Source organism: Nicotiana sylvestris, chromosome 8 (genome assembly GCF_000393655.2).
Source record: "Nicotiana sylvestris chromosome 8, ASM39365v2, whole genome shotgun sequence".
Lineage (NCBI taxonomy): Eukaryota > Viridiplantae > Streptophyta > Magnoliopsida > Solanales > Solanaceae > Nicotiana > Nicotiana sylvestris.
Window position 1 is genome coordinate 125,089,672 of NC_091064.1, and position 22,231 is coordinate 125,111,902.

Genomic DNA, 22,231 nt, shown 5'->3' on the forward strand with positions numbered 1-22,231 from the left:
TAGAAGTACAAGTAGTTTAAGAACGGCATCGATTATAGTTGAGAAACTCTAGAGAATGACTTTAGGTAGGTTGATAGAATAGTGGCTAGCGATGTTTCAGGAGTTTACTCAGAGTTATCCTGATAATTAGGAGATTCTCAACCTAGGCTTCTAATAATCTGCAAATTCTCAAAATTTTACTGCTTTAATTTAGTTTCTTACGTAGTTATTTTTAAATCAATTAGTTAGTTAATATTTAGAAAACTCAAATATAATTGATCATTTTGTTCAAGTGATTAAATTAGCTAGAATACCCCATAGCTCTATGTGAGTTTGACTCCGAACTTTAAAATCATATTATATTTATAATTATCGCTTAATCTTTGTTATGGGCATATTTGGGCATGATCATCAAGCTTAAAACATCCCCAAAACCGAATGAGAAAAGAAAAACTTTTTCGAGTAATTTTAATTTTTTTAAAGAAATTTGTATTTTAGATTGGATACACGTATTATGCAACCCTAATGGAACACGTGGCACCATATGGAAAGGTGACACATCAAGTTTCCATCACCTTCATAAGCATAAAATCTAACATGTAAACTAGTTAGTTGGCATGTCTAAGAGAAACAGAAAATAAAATCCAATGGGCCCCTACAGTAGTCATTAAAGGCATGGGCCCCTACATTCATCACGAAATTTCCTGCAGGTCAAAGGCAAATGATTATTCAGGCCGATTTGACATGACAATTGGACACGTGGTCCATACGTGTTCCTCACGTGGTGGAGTGATGCGAGAGTGCACTATTGAGTCTGTGTGGTGCAGCTGCAGCAGAAACCCACTTGTGAACCCCACTGTTGCCTGATTGTTTGGTAACAGGGTCGGGTCGGTCCTAGGGTCTACATTTTTTCCGCATAAGAGGATAAGGTTCGTCTTAAATCCTTTGTTCTGTCAATCAAACTTTAATTTTATGGATTTGGAGATGTCACGTAATTGTGATAGTATTACTGTATCCACATGTGGGACCTTTCCTTCGCATACGCACAAATCAAGTAATATAGTACTCCGTCCGTTTATTTTATGTGGCATTATTTAATTAAATAAAAAATCTAAGAAAAATATATAGTTTAAAATAAATTATAAATTTTTGTACGATTATAAATTACCTCATTAAGGGGTTGTTTGGGTGGAAAACAAGTTATCCCATGATATATTATCATGGAATTAGTTATCCCACCCTCCTATAAGGATAAAAAAAACATTACAATCCCGGGATAAATAATTCCGAAATTAGTTATACCACGATTTTATTCCAACCAAACGTGAGATAAACTCATCTCAAATTTAATTTCGGGACTATTTATCCCTTATCCTTCATACCAAACGAGCCCCATGAGTAATATTAGAATTTTAAATTTAAATTATTTCGAATATAGATTTGTATCATTATAATTTTGGACAAACTAAGAGGAAAATGCTCCACAATAATTGGGGAAATGAAATAATAATTATTTATGTAGTGAATAGAAATAAAAAATTATATAATAGCGACGAAAGAATTATTTCTCTAAAAAGTTTAATTTTATTTTGCTAATATGCATTTTTTTATCACACTATATACCACATAAAATAAGTCTTTGGTTCATGCATAACTTATTGCATGTATTATTAAACATTGTATCAAATGTTTTATTTGTTATACGAAGATTAAAAAAATTTCCTATGCGAATCAAATGTTGCAATAATTGTTGGGAATTTTAAGCAATGAGGCTTAAAATAGGGTGAATGAGAAATGGACGAAAATGTAATTTTTAAGTGAAATTTTAAGTTTTCCTCCTTGGCAAAGGGACATTGTCCCATATTGGAAGAGGAAGAGGTTTTTTATGGGTATATAAACAATTGCTCTTCTTCTAGCTCTTAAAGAGTTGAGAAGAAGGCAAGCTTCACTCCGTTGTCGTCGTCGTTTGCTCGGCTCGGCTTTGGCTTCGGATTTGGATTTGGATTTGAATTTGGTCAAATGATCGATTGATTGATTAAATTTTTGGATCAAATTTATTTGTTAATAGTAAAATATTAACAGAAACGTTATTAAATATTTATTTTAATAACAGAATATTAATATTAAAATAAATATTAATATTAAATCCAATCCATTTTTTAGTTGTGTAACTAAAAATTAAACTACCCTCTTCAATTTTCCCTCTTTACTGTTAAGTAAATAGCCATTTATGTTATGACATTTATGTTGTGGCCATTTTGCATAAACAGTCATTCTGAAGAGTTGCACCTCTTCAGATTTTAGCCCAACTTTGGCTATAAATACAAGACAATTCTGCTCAAAATTTCAATACGATTTTCTGAGTTTCTCCTCCTTCTTCTACATACTTTTAACATCAAACAAAGCAACAGATAACAACACTTATGTGCTCTTTTGCTCTCAATTTAAGTTTAACTTATGCTAATGTGCATTACCTGTAAAAGATAACAACACTGATATTTAATGGATTAGTAATTAGAGATTGACTGGGATTCAAATGCTACTCTTCTATCGTAGAAGAGTTCAAGGTGATATCAAACTCTAACACTATTTTCTTCCTAAACTGTGTTCTCTTCATGTAAGGAGTCTTTCTCTCCTTATCCAATATTCAACCTTTTCGATCAGATCAGGAGATATTGCTTCTTGATCAATTAGATTTATCTCCTTCATGTGCATCTCCCATGTATAGGTTGATCAAGACTGTGCTTCACAAGATGGACCTGGTCCATGTCTAAGTCCTTTGAGTTCTTTTGTCAATCTTCAAAACTTCACCTGTTCTTGGGCCAACACCGCATCCAACCCCTTAATAACCTCTTTCTTCACCACTTCCTTCATGTTGGGGTTCAGCCTTCTTTGGTGCTCCTTGGAAGGTTTGTGCCCCTTTTCCAGCAGAATTTTATGCATACAATATACACGCTCACTTGATCTTTGCACGAAAACCCTTCGTGTTTCCGAACAAAGAGGGGCAGCTGTGAGCACGTGATTTTTGCTTCACACGACAATCGCTCCAAAAAGAAATAAAAAATATATAATTGGCCCCGCTGTACAATTTCGGATTTCTGTGCGGCACCTTGTGGATTTATTTGTGATTTTGGCCCATTCTTATTTATTTACTTTATTAAAATAAAATTCAAAAAATATATATGTGTCCTGCGTAATTCAAACCGTAATTCGGTCGTTAAATAGAAAATCGTGAATAGGCATTTTCGTCCGTGATTTTATTTGGTTTGACTTTACCGGTTTTGAAATATTTTAGTATGTGTGCAAATAATTGTATTTGAGTGTGTATTTAATTTTAATTTGATTTTTTGGCTTAGCTTTGTTTTAAAATAAATAAGAAAAGAAGAAAAAAAAATAAAAAAAAAATAAAGAAAAGACCCCTTCCGGACTTGGGCCAATTTTAACAAAATTGGCCCAAACAAACAGCCCAAGACCCAGGCCTGCCCAGCCCAGGTCACCTGATGCCCAGGACGTCCAAACGACGTCGTTTGAGTCGTGCCTGATCTGGGCCGTTGATCTCAGAGTGATCAACGGCCAAGATCAATCCCCATAACCCATCAACAAACCCGACCCGTTTACACCCGGACCAAACCCAAACCCTCAACATTTGAAACGACACCGTTTCACTTAAGACCATCAGATCCAAACCGTAGATCTAGATTGATCTAACGGTTGAGATCGACCCACCCACTAACTATATAAGCCCAAATCCTTACCCTACCCCCCCTATCCAATACCCCGGCCTCGTCGTCTTCACCCAAACCCATCCCCTTCAAACCCTAGCCGCCCCTGCACACTTTCACCAGAAACCCGGCGGCCTGAACGCCGGTGACCTTCCCCTTAACACCCTAGAACCCCCTTGCCATCCTGAACATGGATCTGCTAACCATGTAGTTCGAATCATCCCCTAGGTCCTCGAATCTTCATTTGAAGATTCGAGTTAAAACTCGGCTTACACCAACCAACCCCAGCTTCACACCAGACACTCCCCAGACCCCCCTCGTGACCAAACCATACTTGGTTTGGTCCGAATCTAACCAGGGAAACATGAATCCCGGATCTGAGTTTTGGAACTTTGTAGTTCCTCGTCACTAGTTCATACCCGTTCGAGCCAAAGAAATTAAGGTCCAAGGGACCTTAATCGAAGTGTTTCTCATCTGAGAAACACTTCGATTAAAGTCCGTTCAGCCTTAAGAAAGTCTGTCCAAGTCCGGTTCAAGGTTTCCGATTTTTCAAGATTTGAGGTGAGTCTGCCTTCTTCCCTTATTTGTTTGGTCCATGTGAGGGATTAGATGTCTGTTCATGTTTTGTGTCAATTTGTGTTTTGAATTTTTACCAACTTCCGTTTGTCCACCTTGTTTGAACCACTATGTTTGTTTGAACCCCTCATATTCTGATAAGACATATGTATTGGGTTGTATTCCAAATTTGTACTGATTATTTGACTCCTCGAGGGTATTTCTGTTTAGTCAGTATAATTCAAACCATGTGTCCCATACTTTAAATTTCTGATTTTTGGCTTTGATTGTGTATGTTAATGCTAATATAGTCGAGTCGACATATGTCGTCAATTAGTTTCAGCTACCCGAACAAAGTTAAATCAATTTGCTTCTGATGAACATTTGCCTGAAACAATTAAGAACCAAGTCCAGTTACTTATAGCTGTTAATATGATTTCAGAAACCTAAGGCTTGGTCTGTTAATTGAAATCTGAGTTGATGGCATGTGCACTTGTGCACAGCATGTGCATTGTGCACAGCCTGTTTCCTTCATAAAAGGGGCTTTTAAATTTAAAATGTGTTGACAGCATATGCTGTCAGATAGATTCTACTGCCCATACCTTGCTTTAAGTTTAAAAAAAGTATTAAACCTTTTAAAAGCTAAATCTGCCAGGGAATGTTGATGGAGGTTAATACTTAAATAACTAATGGGAATCTGAAATGGAAATGCACATGGGAGGGGCATGGTGATATTCTGAAAACAGGCTGTTAAAAGGTTGAGTTTGAGGCTTATAAAAGGGGGGATAGGAGACCATCTGAGTAGAGGACACAGAATTATAAGGGAAAAGAATATAGACAGACTGTGAGGAATTTTTGAAAGAGAGAGCTGAAATACACACTGAGAGGTATACACACACAGACATACATAGAGAGACAGAGGGGGAGCCTAAACTGAAATTCTGAGAATTGAAGTTCTGGGGAAAAACAGTAAAAAAAAACTGGAAAAGGTCTCTTTCTGATAACTTAAGTATAAGTTCAAAACTGCAGACTGATATTGGATTCTTGAAAAGAAAGAAGATAGGGAAAGGGATAAGCAGAAAATCAGCAAATTACTTCTGTCTTGTTTGTCTGATTCCCAGTCTTGTTCAACCTGTTCAATCAACTCTGTTTTCTTCCAAGTATCAGCTGAGTTCATTAGTTGATTCATATTGTTCGTTTCCCCTGGGTTGGTCTGTCTTGGAGTATTATTCCTACTGCATTGTTTGCTGCTACCTGTCTACCATTTCTTGTCGGTTCTAACTGTATCTTGCACTGGGAATTGTTCTATTGGTACCTGCTGTTACTGCTGCTGTTTGGTATCGCTTCTATTGCCCTACTGACCCCTTGCTCCTTCTGTTGTATCCAATATCCAGGTACATACTAAGACTCGCACTTGATGTAACAATGAAAGCATGAATCAAAAGATTTGAAGGAGTTAGAAGCACCTGTTGTATTGCTTATGAATTGCCTTTTAATGTTGCTAAGATTTGTAGTTTCTTGGTCTGATTAGCCTAATAGAGACACATTAGTAAGGTTGTACTTAATTAAAGTTCATGCCAATCTGAAACTGTGACATTTTATTCGTTTAGTAGTACATAAGATGTAGATACAATCCATGAAATGTGCAGCCATTTTAATACAATTGTTAACTCAAACTCGCTATTTAAGCATGTTTCGAATATGTAAGGGCAAATGATTGTTTAGCTCTAGCTAAAGACAATACAGTTTCAAACTCTTGAGTTTCGGTTTGCGTGAAGCAGTTTACAGGATGAGTTTCAAATACCACTAGTCGCATTTCCTAAACAAGCAATTCTAATTAATCTTGTCTGAATAAGTTAAAGTTCGGGAGTTCTTGTAACAGTCGTAGCATTTCATCAATCCCATATACATTTATTTTATCAAGTTCAGAGCATGTTTGCATGAGGTACAATGTTTCTTCAGTCCGTAAATGGTTAATCGGACGATTAGCTAAAATCCGGATTTGGGCCAAACACATAGTTAAAATAGCACGTATCTTTTCTTCTATTTTTAAGAGATAAACACATCAGAAATGTAACCGTTTTAGGATGTTCCTTCTAAAATAATGAGACGAGCCTCGCCAAATGAGATGTAAATCGCGGGGCCCTCAATAAATAACCTTGATAATTATCTAGAATTCAGGATGGGCCATTTAATAAATTTCATGGCCTTCTACAAAGATAATAGCGCGTTAGACTCTGTTGGCGCGGTTTAATTAAATCACATTCTTAAATTCGGGTGCACATTGATGTGACCCAAATCCAAATCTCAATGAAGTCCAAATGTGTCGACAATCACGGGTGCATTGATTGTGACGTGGTTCGAGACGCATTTTCACGACGTTGCAATTCTGTAAAATAAATGATAATAATAAAAGCGATTTAAACTTAATAAAAGCACGTAAGTCACAACATGTAGTTAAATCAGATATTTAGCCATTATAACAATTTAAGCGACCGTGCTAGAACCACGGGATTCGAGGGTGCCTAACACCTTCCCTCGGGTCAACAGAATTCCTTACTTAGAATTTCTGGTTCGCAGACTTCATTTGGAAAAGTCGAAAATTTCCTCGATTTGGGATTCAAGATAAACCGGTGACTTGGGACACCAAAAGCCAAACCTTTCCCAAGTGGCGACTCTGAATTAAATAAATAATCCCATTTCGAATATTGTCACTTAAATTGGAAAAACTCCCTCGCGCATTTAACCCTTCGGGGCCGGGCGCGCAAAAAGGAGGTGTGACAGCTCTGGCGACTCTGCTGGGGAATAACCCAGAACCACTGTTTCAGGGTTCAAGAATTCGAGCTTAGAATAATTGTTATATTTGGCTTTATTATCTGATCTTTATTACATGTTTTTGCATAATGTGCTAAATGCTGTCTTTTACCGCTTTGATATTATCTGAACTGTATATAAACTGTGCCGAAACCCTTCTCTTCTTACCTCCGGGGAGAAGCTCGCTGGTCGAGACTCCCTATTCTGTTAATGTCAATACCTAAAATAAGAAAGAGGACGGACAAGTTACAAAGCCGGACGATCTCGCGGGTCCCCGGTACGTAGCCCCTCCTCGACTCGAGTTGGTCCGCTCGGGTACACAGTCTAGAACAAATACCAAGGTTTAAACCTAGTATAACGAAACTTCATGCCGGATCCCTAGTAGGAACGTTTATTTGCATCATGTTGCATTTGACTTAGGGGGCTCAACACAGGGGTTGGGTCCGTCTAGGACAGGCAACCTGAATTGAAAAGACCACCCTGCTGCATCCTATTTGTTTTGTGCATTTATTTGCTTCGGTTCCGCATGCTGACCGGTTTCTAAAAAAAGAGGAAAATAGCAACGTGGGGAGATAATTACTTATTTTGGAAAAATAAAACCAATGTTCAAGTATTGTCAAAACCTCACCGGAATTGTTCTAAAGAAAAAAGAAAAAAGAATAAAAACAAAATTTGTCTTCTTAGTTTGAATTATTAAAAAAAGGGGTATATAAAAAAAAAAAATTCTTTCACTTTCAAAATCAAAAAAAGAATTGGTATTTATTTTAAAAGTAAAAAAAAAAATGGAAAACTCATAATTCAAAAAAAAAATTTCTTTCTTTTGTAATACCCTTTTTATAAATTCAGACTGATAGTCCAAATATTGCAAAAATTATTTTTTTTTTCTTTAGTCTTTATCTTTCTTCAAAAATAATAAAAAATACTTATTTCTGATTTTTAGGTTTATTTAATTTTCTCTATTCACGGTATGCCCGAACTACGCCGGTTTGATTCTCACCGGATGTGAGATACGTAGGCAACCCTCGTCGGGTTCAACCCCCATTTTGCTAAAATAGCCAAAATCAAAAAAAAATATGTTTCAAATTTTTAAAGAGTCATAAATAAGTCAGGTGATGCTGTTTTGACATGAATAGCCGAATGTTCCCGAAAGGGACGCCGGAAGGCTGACTTTGCATAAATAGCCACTTTTGGGTTTTGCTTAGCATTTTTAGACCCACACAGCCTTAAAATCTTCGTCCCCGAAGTGCTTAAAGGCCGTGTTCAAAGCTTGGTCCCCTCTGTAAAATATTTTGAGTCAGTCATTTTTGTTAAAATCACCTTAATAAATGTGCAGGATGAGCACGATGCAAAATGAACATTTTTCAATAATGACCAAAATCCCTATCAAGTTACGGCTATGGTGGAATGATCTAGGTGTTGAAGGGCAAAATGAGGTTAAGAAATATTTGAAAGGTCTTGTGGGTCTGTTGGAAGTCCAGCCTCGGGGAGATATCATAAGAGCTTTGGCTACCTATTGGGACCCGGCGCACAATGTTTTCCATTTCTCTGATTTTGAGCTCACCCCAACTTTGGAAGAAATGGCCGGATACATCGGGAATACTGAACTTCCGCTGAGGGAAAAATACTTGGTCGCCCCAAGAGTCGTCACAGTACATCGGTTCCTGGATTCATTGAAAATACCTAGAACAGTCCACAACCCGGATCTAGCAGCCGGATTCTGTACTCCATGCTTCATATATGATAGATACGGTCACGAGGGGGGATTCAATAATCCAATCAACAAACTGTGCAGCAAAGGAGTTCGTCAGAAGTGGGACGAGCACAGACGGGTGGCGTTCATGATAACGTTTCTGGGACTTCTGGTATTTCCCAGGAAAGATGGAAACATTGATTTGAAGATATCGGGAGTCGTCAGCACTTTACTCACGCAAAGTGACAGTACTCTCGCGCCTATGGTGGTATCCGACATCTTTCGAGCTCTCACAGCTTGTAAAGCTGGGGGAAATTTCTTCGAAGGTTGTAACTTGCTCCTGCAGATATGGATGACCGAGCACCTTTGCCATCATTCCGAGATTTTGAGCCGTGGTTCCCCGGATAAGACCCGCATAGAAGAATCTTACGCAAGAGCCAAAGAGATCAGTTTGCCCGAAGGAGTCCTGGCTTGGACCTCGTTCTTTCAAGCTCTTACTGCCAGCCAAATACAATGGAAGTTGGGATGGTTGCCCGTTGATGAGGTCTTATATATGTCAGCGACTAAAACTCATTTCTTGCTGATGGGGCTTAAGAGCATTCAACCTTACGCACCCGGCCGAGTTTTAAGACAGTTCGGAAAATGCCAGACAGTACCTCATGAGGAAGATCTAAGCACTCAAGCAATCGAGATAAGTCCTAACGGACAGTTCCCAGAAGCAAAGATTCGCCAAATCTGGAATGAGGGTCAATATTTGAAATCAGATACTTGCGTGCGGGATCAAGCCAAAGGAGAAACGGCGCCAGGTTACCTTGCATGGTACAGAAGGGAACTCGAGCATGAAAGGCCAGCTAAGAGACCCCACATCCGGAATTTTACCGAATCATCACAAAAGCAGTGGGATTGGTTAGCAAAAGAAAGAGGCTATTGCACCGAAATCAGCGGGTTAAAGCAACAAGTGGAAAAATTGAAATATGAACACAACGTGCAAGTTGCTACCGATCTGGGAGAACGGAACAGGTTGATTCAAGAAAATGAAATGCTCAGAGCCCAGATCAAACAGATAAGGTTGGATGCAGATAGACAACCAAGGCGTCGATCGGACGAGCAGCTGATAAAAGGGCTAAAAGGTGAAATCAGGGAATGGCGAGATGGTTTGGAGAAATCTGAAAACATCATAGCAGAGCTCAAAGCACAGTGGGATACAAGAACGGATAAGCATCGCAGGTACCTGAATCGATTGGAAAGCGACCATGAGAAGACTGTTGCTAAGATAAAGAGAGAGATGGCTGCACTTGAGATCAAAACAGCTAATCAGGCCAAGGATTTCCAAATTGAGAGCAGATACTGGTATGACTCAATAGCCCAGATGAAGTTGGAAGTACGACGACTGAAGCATCAGCATGTACAAGATGCTCAAGTTTTCAAGATATGCAGCGATCAGACAAAACGCCTGCTCGTAGAGAAGAAGCAAACCAGAGATAGGATCAAGGCCATTGCCCATGCCATCACCAGACGATGCCTACGATGTGAGAACATGTCCAGCGCTACCGTCCTCTCGGCAGTAATGGGTTATGTCAAGCAGACTATGCACGAGCTAGAGCAACTTGAGAGGGATCTCACGCCTAGGACCGCGGCGAGGCCGAACGACGCCCCGCGGAAACCAATTTTTAAAACCATAATGCATTCATAGGTCAAATCTGTATCTTAGCATCTTCTGCCTGTTTTTTTCATCAGGGTGATTTTTAGTCTATTTTTGAGTCTAGGTTTATTTCCAAAGTTTGCTTTTTCTTTTGCAAAATGTAGTTTGTAATAGACTGCTTCAATAATAAAGAGTTTGCTTCTTTCACGCTCATTCGTGTTTTCGAACTACGTAATGATCTGATTCACGTGAGTATCGTGATACGTAGGCAATCCTCATCGGATCCGATCGCATTTTATTTTGCTACAAAAAAAAATATAAAAGAAAAATAAATGAAAATAAAATAAAAAAAAAAAGAAAAAATAAGAGGAAAATACCGGAATGACGCGTGCTCTCGTAGCAGACATATAGTAATCCACTTAACTGTATAGGTGCATCATGCCCAACGTGAGATTAACTATCTGTTATTTGCTGCAAATTAACCGTGCGCTTGTCATTGAGCATGTTTCCAGGGTTTTTGAAAAGACGGTTGGTTTGGTGAAAGTCTGGCCTCGCACTCATACTTCACGAGGTCAAGGAGAGGTGTTCAACTACCTATTGTTAGGACCAGAAACAGTACTCACACCTACTTCACCAGGTCAAAAGGAAGTGTGGAAATGTCTTCGGAAATTCCATTGCAAACAGTCCCCGTCTCTGAGGAGAGCTCAATCTCAGCCGTCCTCACGCCTGAATCCGCAACTGCAGAAGAAAATAGAATCCTACGGCTCCGCATGTTGGAAATGCTGGATGATTGGAACAATGGGAAAGAGCCGCCAAGTGTCGTCCCCGGATTCCCTGAATTATTCTCCAGGTCAGGTGGGACTTCTAATGTCCCCATAAATTACCCTGCTACCCCATTCGGGTACCCAGCCAACTCCGTTTTCTCCGCCGGATCACCTTCTGAGCCTCATCCCCGAATGTCGGCCACCGATGCAAGCATGAATATCTTTACTGCATCGCCTTGCCCAGCTACGGCACAGCCTGCCACATACAAGCCAAGCTTTGACTCATCCTCTTTTACATTCCAAGCACCATCGTTCTCAATGGAACCAACCAGGTTCGCTACCAACAATAATCCTCTACCGCCTCAGTGCGAACTCGCACCGGGACAGGATCAGAACCCCAGGATTGCAGAACAAAATGAGATTGCTAAGAGAATGAGAAGCCTTGAACAAAGTTTGAAGAATATGCAAGGTTTGAGCGGGCAAAAGAGCGTCTCTTACGCCGACCTGTGCATGTTCCCTCACGTGCACCTGCCGACGGGTTTCAAGACCCCCAAGTTCGAGAAATACGATGGGCACGGTGACCCCATTGCACATCTTAAGAAATACTGCAACCAATTGCGGGGAGCCGGCGGAAAAGAAGAACTGCTCATGGCGTATTTTGGGGAAAGCTTAGTAGGGATAGCTTCGGAATGGTATATGGATCAGGAAATGTCCCGATGGCATATATGGGATGATCTCGCCAGAGATTTTGTAAAGCAATTCCAGTATAACATCGACATTGCGCCAGACCGAAACTCTCTGTCGAATTTGAAGAAGAAGCCTTCGGAAAGCTTTAGAGAGTACGCTATTAAGTGGCGTGAACAGGCGTCGAGAGTGAAGCCTCCCATGGATGAAGTGGAAATGGTCACTACCTTTCTCCAGGCTCAAGAGTCTGACTATTTCCAAAACATGATGTCAGCCATGGGTAAGCCATTCGCGGAAGCAATCAAGATAGGAGAGATGGTAGAGAATGGGCTGAAAACGGGTCGGATATTGAGTCAAGCAGCCATAAGGGCAACCTCCCAGGCCGTCCAAAGCGGGTCTGGAGGGACGACAAGGGGGAAGAAGAAGGAAGAAACGGCTATGGCAGCCTCTGAAGCAAGGGAGTATCGTCATCCCAGGCCCCATTTTTCGGAAAGGGCCCCACAACACTACTACCCCCACTCAAATGTGGCATATGCTCATCAACCTTATATGGTCATGAATGCCCAGCCTTACAACCATTCACCACAACAAGCCAACCGAGGCCCAGTTCCACCTCCCAGAAATCAGCTTCCTTACCGCAACCACTATAACCCACAACCCCCGCAGAATAACTACCGCCCCCAGGAGCCACCTCGACGGCGGACTTTTACGCCCATCGGTGAACAATACTCCACATTGTTCCCTAAGCTAGTCCAGTTGGGTTTCTTGCAACCAATTCCCCAAACGAGGCAAAACCCGACATCTCCTTCTTACAAAGCCGGAGTCAGATGCGCCTATCATTCAGGGGCCGAAGGACATGATACAAACGACTGCTGGTCATTGAAAAGAGTGGTCGAAAATTTGATAGAGCAGGGGAAGATAGTGCTAAGGGACGAAGAGATCCCAAATGTAACTAACAATCCATTGCCCGCTCACAATAATGGGCCGCTGATCGGCATGATTTGTGAAGACAAAGAGTTCGACCCTGCCTTGAAAGCCATAATTGCCATTGTCGACACAGCGAGGAGGCCTGAAACAGACCAGAAATCAGAAAGGGGGGAGGAGGCCAAGGCTGCAGAAAGCAAGCCCGAAAAGAAGGTGGAGAAGAAAGTAGTACCAGCAAAGGGTGGAGTTCTTTACATACCACGAGGTCAAGCCAAGAAGACGCAGAACTTCGGGATCAAAAAGACAAAACCTATGTATGTGCCAAAAGGGGCCTATGTGGTCCGGGGGACGATTCAACCACCTCGGCTGAATGAGCCAGTGGTTATCGGACGCGTGCCACAAAAGCCAATGACCAACCCGTCCACAGTGCCGTGGAATTATCAAAAGACTTTGGTAACGTATAAAGGTAAGGAGGTCAGGGAAGAACTTCCAGAAAATACTTTCGTTGGAGGGTACTCAAATACCCAAGAACTGAACAACGCCACACAAAGGCGCTTCCCTCCAAAGGAGCCTGTGAGTGTTGAAGAAGCGGAAGTGTTCTTCAAGCAGATGAAGATGCCGGACTACGAAGTGATAGACCAGCTGCGCAAGCACCCTGAGCAAGTGTCCATGCTGTCACTATTAATGAGGTCAACCGAGCATCAAAAGATCCTGCTGAAAACCCTGAATGAAGCATACGTACCGGTCGAAACCTCGGTGGAGCAACTAGAGCGGATGACAGAACGATTCTTCGCCGTCAACCAAATCTCCTTCAGCAAGAACGATCTACCCCCGGAAGGAGCAGCACACAACAAGGCATTGCATTTGACAGTCAAATGTGAGGACTACTATGTCAAGCGGGTGATGCTGGATGGGGGATCAGGTGTCGACATCTGCCCGCTCTCCACGCTGCAAAGAATGGAAATTGAGACCGGAAGAATCCGACCCAACAACGTCTGCGTGAGAGCTTTCGATGGTATCAAGAGAGACACCATGGGAGAAATAGACCTGTTGCTGGTCATAGGACCAGTCGAATCTCGAGTCACTTTCCAAGTGATCGACATGGACACATCTTACAATTTCCTCCTTGGCAGGCCTTGGATCCATGCGGCAGGAGCCGTGCCTTCTACTCTTCACCAGATGGTGAAGTTCGAGTATGAAGACCAAGAGATCGTGGTCCATGGAGAAGATGAACATGCCATTTATCGGGACCCATCTATCCCGTATCTTGAACCAAGAGAAGGGAGTGAGCATACGGTCTATCAAGCTTTCGAGGTGGTATTGGCAGAGCAGCACGAAGAGGGAGTACCTTGCCCCCAGCCTTTCTTGTCTAACGCTTCGGTTATGGTGGCCAAAGAGATGATCCGACACGGATTTAGGCCAGGGAAGGGGCTTGGACGAACCCTTCAGGGAATGACGGAACCCATTACTTTACCAGTCATCAAGAAACCTTTTGGACTAGGTTTCAAACCTACTCCAGCAGACGAAAAATGGGCAAAGAAAAGGAGAAATGAGGGCTGGAAGTTGCCTCAACCACTGCCGGATTTACATGCGACTTTTGTCAGGCCAGGGTACACTGAAGAAGAAGAAGATGAGGTCTTCACAGTTGAGGAAATCGAGGAAATATGTGGGGCAATGAGGGAAATGCTCTACGAGGTCCACATGGTTCAACCAGGCGAAGGCACGAGCACTGCTGAGATTGATATACATGGGGCCAAACGCCAAGCTCCAAAACTGGGAGATCACGCCATTCCCAACTAGACGGAAGTCCGGGTAGACCTGTCCTGCCACCTTTCCTGTATCACAAGTTATCTCCGGGACATAACTTGAACGTTTTCTTCTTTTCATTTGTTATTCCGAATTCCTAGTTGTAAACGTTGTTGTCTTCCAATTTTCAAAAGAAAATAATAAAAAAAATCATCATTGCTTTCCTATTCTTTCTTTCGTTCTGATTTTATTACTTTTCCTCTTATCTTCCTTTTCAGTCCTAATAATGCGGCTTTAAATATGACATGCTTGCGGACTTCACGCCCGGATCACAATGAGCTATTTAACTGCGAATTAATGAATCCAGAACCAGAATATGATGCGGAAGAGGCTTTTAGGGAGATAAACCGAGAGTTGGAATATTTCGAGAATAAACCTAAGCCGAATCTGAATGACACTGAACCGGTAAATTTAGGAACCCCGGAAGAAATCCGGGAGACCAAGATAAGCATTCACACGGACAAGAAAACGCGAGAGGCGATAATTCAACTTCTTCTTGAATTTAAAGACGTGTTTGCTTGGTCATATGATGACATGCCGGGACTAGGTGTCGATCTAGTGGTTCACAAATTGCCGATTCATCCTGATTGTCCTCCGGTTCAACAAAAGCAACGAAAGTTCAAAACCGAGGTCAGTGACAAAATTAAAGAGGAGATCACCAAGCAACTGAAAACAGGAGTGATCCGGGTAGTCCAATATACAACATGGTTGGCGAATGTGGTTCCAGTACCGAAAAAGGACGGGAAAACTCGAGTATGTGTAGATTACCGAGATCTGAACAGAGCAAGTCCTAAAGATAATTTCCCGCTGCCCAACATCCACATCCTCGTTGACAATTGCGCCAAGCACGAGATACAGTCTTTCGTAGATTGTTACGCTGGGTATCATCAGGTATTGATGGATGAAGAGGATGCCGAGAAAACTGCCTTCACCACGCCTTGGGGCACCTACTGTTATCGGGTCATGCCGTTTGGTTTAAAGAATGCTGGGGCTACTTATATGAGGGCCATGACCGCCATTTTCCATGACATGATGCATCAGGAAATAGAGGTGTACGTGGACGATGTAATAGTCAAGTCCAGGACACAGGATAATCACATCCAAGACTTGAGGAAATTCTTCGAGAGGCTAAGGAAGTATGACTTGAAGCTAAATCCAGCCAAATGCGCTTTCGGAGTTCCGTCAGGTAAACTTTTGGGTTTCATCGTAAGCAGGAGAGGTATCGAGCTAGATCCGACTAAGATAAAATCTATCAAAGATCTACCTCCCCCAAGAACGAAGAAAGACGTGATGAGTCTTTTGGGCAGGCTGAACTACATCAGTCGGTTTATTGCCCAGCTGACAAGCACGTGTGAGCCCATATTCAAGTTGTTAAGAAAAGATGCGGCGATTAAGTGGACAACGGAGTGTCAAGAAGCCTTTGATAAAGTCAAAGAGTACCTTTCGAATCCCCCAGTCTTGGTCCCTCCCGAACCAGGGAGGCCACTTTTCTTGTATCTGACAGTCTTGGAGAACTCCTTTGGCTGCGTCCTGGGGCAACACGATGTGACCGGGAAAAGGGAACAGGCGATCTACTACCTGAGCAAGAAATTCACCAGCTACGAGGCCAAATACACTCTGTTGGAGAAGACATGTTGCGCTCTCACATGGGTTGCTCAAAAGCTGAGGCATTATCTCCAAGCCCACACTACATTCCTCATAAGCAGGTTGGATCCCTTGAAATATATATTTCAGAAACCAATGCCTACTGGGAGACTGGCTAAATGGCAAATCTTGCTTACGGAATTCGACATAGTTTATGTCACTCGCACGGCAATGAAAGCCCAGGCGTTAGCAGATCATTTGGCCGAAAACCCGGTCGATGAGGAATACCAGCCATTGGATACCTATTTTCCAGATGAAGAGGTAAACACCGTAGAAGTGATCTCAGAGGAAGCTCATGTTTGGAAGATGTTCTTTGACGGAGCCGTGAATGCCAAGGGTATAGGGATTGGGGCAATTTTGATCTCACCTGCCGGTCAGCATTATCCCGCCACAGCTAGACTTCGTTTCTTCTGCACAAATAATACAGCTGAATATGAAGCCTGCATTATGGGCATACATATGGCAATCGATCAGGATGTCAAAGACTTACTGATTATGGGAGATTCTGACCTGATCATCCGGCAAGTTCAAGGCGAATGGGAAACTCGGGATGTCAAACTTATCCCATACCGACAACATGTGGAGGACCTCAGCAAGCGCTTTACCTCAATAGAATTCAGGTATATCCCGAGGTGTCACAATGAACTGGCAGATGCACTTGCTACTTTAGCTTCTATGCTACCCTACCCGGGCGACGCCCACGTCGATCCTTTGGAAATCCAAATCAAGGAAAGACACGGTTACTGCAGTGTAATCGAGGCGGGATCAAATACGCAGCCTTGGTACCATGACATCAAGAAATTCTTGAAGACACAAGAATACCCCGAGCATGCAACTGGAGATCAAAAGAGGACCATTAGGCGACATGCAAGCGGTTTCTTTTTGAGCAGTGAATTGTTATATAAGAGGACTCCGGACCTCAATCTCTTAAGATGTGTCGATATCGAGGAAGCGAGAAAGATCATGCACGAAGTACACGCAGGTGTGTGTGGACCTCACATGAACGGGTATGTCTTAGCGAAGAAGATCCTTAGAGCAGGTTATTACTGGATGACCATGGAAAAGGATTGCTTTAGCTTTGTCCGGAAGTGTCATCAGTGTCAAGTGCACGGTAATTTGATTCATGCACCTCCCACGGAACTGCATCCCATGTCCGCACCTTGGCCATTTGTCGCTTGGGGCATGGACGTCATTGGACCAATTGAACCAAAGGCTTCGAATGGACATAGGTTTATACTGGTTGCCATCGATTACTTCACAAAGTGGGTAGAGGCTGTCACTCTCAAGTCGGTCACCAAGAAAGCTGTAGTGGATTTTGTACACTCAAATCTTATCTGTCGCTTCGGTATTCCTGCGACTATCATTACAGATAATGCAGCAAACTTGAACAGTCACTTGATGGGAGATGTGTGCGAGCAATTCAAGATAACACACAGGAATTCCACTCCTTATCGGCCAAAAGCCAATGGTGCTGTAGAAGCTGCAAATAAAAATATCAAGAAGATTTTGAGGAAAACAATACAAAGTTCCCGACAGTGGCATGAGCAGTTACCTTTTGCGTTATTGGGGTATCGCACTACGGTGCGCACATCGGTGGGAGCGACTCCTTATCTTTTGGTTTATGGGACCGAGGCCGTAATACCGGCAGAGGTAGAGATTCCTTCACTTCGAATCATTGTCGAAGCAGAAATCGAGGACAGCGAGTGGGTTAAGACTCGGTTAGAGCAATTGACGTTGATTGATGAAAAGCGGATGGCTGCAGTTTGTCACGGACAGTTATACCAACGAAGGATGGCCCGTGCTTACAACAAGAAAGTCCGACCCCGGAATTTCGAAGTAGGTCAGCTAGTACTGAGGCGTATTCTGCCGCATCATGAAGAAGCAAAAGGAAAGTTTGCCCCAAATTGGAAAGGCCCATACATTGTAAGGAAGATACTGCCGCGAGGAGCATTGTATTTAGGTGATATCGAAGGAAATGACCCCGACACAGCAGTAAATGCAGATGCAGTCAAGAGGTACTACGTCTAAATCATACTCCGGTGGTCCTGACACATTTGAAAATGGCAAAGGTTTTATTCCCCACTACTCCCTAAACACTACCCAATCCTCTCCGAAAAAAGAAAAAAAAAAAAAAAAAAACAAAACATTGATTGAGGCCTGAACTACGTTTGACTTGATTCCGAAAGGATACGTAGGCAGCCTCTCCCTGAGGTTCAGTCACACCAACAACAAAATCCCATCCACCCTGAAATTGAAAACCGGGGCATGTCGGACACTTGAGAAGTTTAGTATCAGCTACCTCTCTTTACCAAGTACAAGCCTTCAAATCAATTACCAAAGATAGTGGGAAACCAATAAGCATCACAAATGGAAACCGGCACACCCTGAGTTGAGAGAAATAAAATGAGAGAGTCTCGGCGGTGAAAACCTTCGGGCACCACGAGGCGACGGGAGAAGAGAAACCAAAATGAGAGAGCTTGTTTAGTAAGAACTCGCAAAGAGTGCTATCAAGCGATGACAGGAAGAGAAATGAGAGAGGTCAGCCAGTGAAAACCCGCAAAGGGCGCTGTCGGCCGAAAAGGAATGACGCCACTCCAAGAAGGTCTCGGCAAAGTTCCACCGGTTTTGGAATCACAGATCTGTTCTGGTTCAGGAAAACGCAAGTTCATGGAAGGTCGGACGTCCAGTCCAAAGAGCATGTCATGTCATTTAAAGCCAGCGTTATCTTCCCTCAGATAAGTCTTTCTCACCCCGAAAAGGGTATTCCTTTTCTGATTTGTTTTCCCCTGCTTTGTTTCTTTTCGAATCCCTCTTGCATTTTTACCCCGAGTTCAGAACACACCGGAAAGAGTAGGTGGCATGGTTTTTTTGCACAGAATCCCGTCTCATGAAGGAAAGCACCTCATCTCGTTGATATGATTACCCAAGCATGATGAATCATGACGTTTGATGGTGTTCCGGAGTAAAGGAAAAGAGAGAAATCTTGAAATCTTCCCCAGCAAGTCCACCTTCGGACAAATCCCCACAGAGTCTCCCCCTGTACAAATCCCAACAGAGTCTTGTACAATCTCCCACAGAATCTCCCCAAATTATAAAAAAAAAAAAAAAAAAAAAGAAGAAAAAAATGGAATCTCCCCAGCACATCCCAGCGAGTCCTTTTGTAGACATCCCCAACAAGCTTACCCCAACAAATCCTAGAAATCCCACTTTGAAATAAATCCCCAGCATGCCCATTGTACAAAATTCCCCACAAAGAATCCACTTTGTAAATATTCCCCACAGAGCTTCCCTTTGTACAAATCCCCACAAAATACCTCCAGTAAAATCCCCGTTGAGAACCTCCAAGCAAAACGGGACACAAAAAAAAAAAAAGAGAGCCTTACGAGGCAAATCATCACAGAATCTGGAAATACAAGCCTGAGCGGTCTAAAGGGTTTCGGCATATGAATCAAGTCAATGGCGGGATTTCACAACAGAAATGAAGACGCAACAAAGCAACCGGGAACGATCGAGGTCACCAAACCGACCGTCATTTCCGAACTAACAATTTTCCTTTGTTTAAAAAGTTGAAACAGGTGTAATCCAAGACAACCGTGCAAGGAGCAGGTGTCGCCCAAAGAAGAAGGTACATGGGTACAAGAAATATTTTGGCAATAAGGAATTCACTCGAAAGGTAAGTTTCCACGAAACTCCCTTGTATCTTCTACTAAAACAAGAAAATTCAAAAAAAAAAAAAAAGAGAGGTCGTTTAGTATTCTCGAACTTTGCCCCTAGCCAATCAGCATTAGGGTTTTAAACCCTAAACTGAATTTTCCTTTAGTCAGCATTAGGGTTTTAAACCCTAAACTGAACTTTTCCTTTTAGCCAGCATTAGAGTTTTAAACTCTAAACTGAGCTTTTCCATGCAATCAGCATTAGGGTTTTAAACCCTAAACTGAATTTTCCTTTAGTCAGCATTAGGGTTTTAAACCCTAAACTGAATTTTCCTTTAGTCAGCATTAGGGTTTTAAACCCTAAACTGAACCTTTTCCTTTTAGCCAGCATTAGAGTTTTAAACTCTAAACTGAGCTTTTCCATGCAATCAGCATTAGGGTTTTAAACCCTAAACTGAATTTTCCTTTAGTCAGCATTAGGGTTTTAAACCCTAAACTGAACTTTTTCCTTTTAGCCAGCATTAGAGTTTTAAACTCTAAACTGAGCTTTTCCATGCAATCAGCATTAGGGTTTTAAACCCTAAACTGAATTTTCCTTTAGTCAGCATTAGGGTTTTAAACCCTAAACTGAACTTTTTCCTTTTAGCCAGCATTAGAGTTTTAAACTCTAAACTGAGCTTTTCCATGCAATCAGCATTAGGGTTTTAAACCCTAAACTGAATTTTCCTTTAGTCAGCATTAGGGTTTTAAACCCTAAACTGAACTTTTTCCTTTCAGTCAGCATTAGGGTTTTAAACCCTAAACTGAACTTTTTCCTTTCAGCCAGCATTAGAGTTCTAAACTCTAAACTGACTTTTTCCTTTCAGTCAGCATTAGGGTTTTAAACCCTAAACTGAACTTTTTCCTTTCAGCCAGCATTAGAGTTCTAAACTCTAAACTGAGCTTTTCCAGCCAATCAGCATTAGGGTTTTAAACCCTAAAACTGAAATTTTCCTTTTTAGTCAGCATTAGGGTTTTAAACCCTAAACTGAACTTTTTTCCTTTTAGGCAGCATTAGGGTTTTAAACCCTAAACTGAATTCTTCCTTTGTTTGGCGTAAGGGTTTTAAACCCTACACTGAACCTTTCCCCAGCTAGTCGATATTAGGGCTCCAACCCTGAACTGAGCACGCATATCCTCTTTCATCAATTTTATGAACTTCCTGGTGAATAAGTAACGAAATTTTCCTAGTGAAACTGGGGCAGAAAATTTCGTTTGTTTGTTTCTTTTCTCCCGCAGGTCTGACCTCGAGCCACATGGATCGAAATGACCCACGAGATAAATCCCAGTTCGGAATCAAAGAAGAAAAAGACAAAAAAGAGATATCCCGAGATATCAGAGTAAAGGGAAAGCAAATCGACTCCAACATTTGACTAAGGTCCTGACCTCTGCCGGTCACATTTTATTCGGTATCCCGGAGATTAAAAAACAAGTCGCCGCAACTCGCAAGCATCAAGATTCAGATCAGAGTCTACAAGCAGAATCAGCTAAGACCCAAGATCAAGTCGTAAAAGAATCATAGATAGGAATCTTGTAACTAGCAGTTGACATGCATAAAAGTAGTTAGTTCAGTTTCCAATTTTCGCTTGGTTGTAATAAGGCGGTCAGTGACGTAGCAGTGACAACAGCAGCAGCAGTAGCGGCAAGCATTGCAGTCCCATGGTAGCCCCAGCTACCAAAACTTCTCGAACTACATTGACCTGATTCCTGTTTAGCCCAGGATATGTAGGAAATCTTTGAAGCAAGATTCGGTCAGATCTTTCAAAAAATGCTTCATACGGAGTGGTCTATAGGCAAAAATCGCTCATACACGCTCACTTGATCTTTGCACGAAAACCCTTCGTGTTTCCGAACAAAGAGGGGCAGCTGTGAGCACGTGATTTTTGCTTCACACGACAATCGCTCCAAAAAGAAATAAAAAAATATATAATTGGCCCCGCTGTACAATTTCGGATTTCTGTGCGGCACCTTGTGGATTTATTTGTGATTTTGGCCCATTCTTATTTATTTACTTTATTAAAATAAAATTCAAAAAATATATATGTGTCCTGCGTAATTCAAACCGTAATTCGGTCGTTAAATAGAAAATCGTGAATAGGCATTTTCGTCCGTGATTTTATTTGGTTTGACTTTACCGGTTTTGAAATATTTTAGTATGTGTGCAAATAATTGTATTTGAGTGTGTATTTAATTTTAATTTGATTTTTTGGCTTAGCTTTGTTTTAAAATAAATAAGAAAAGAAGAAAAAAATAATAAAAAAAAAATAAAGAAAAGACCCCTTCCGGACTTGGGCCAATTTTAACAAAATTGGCCC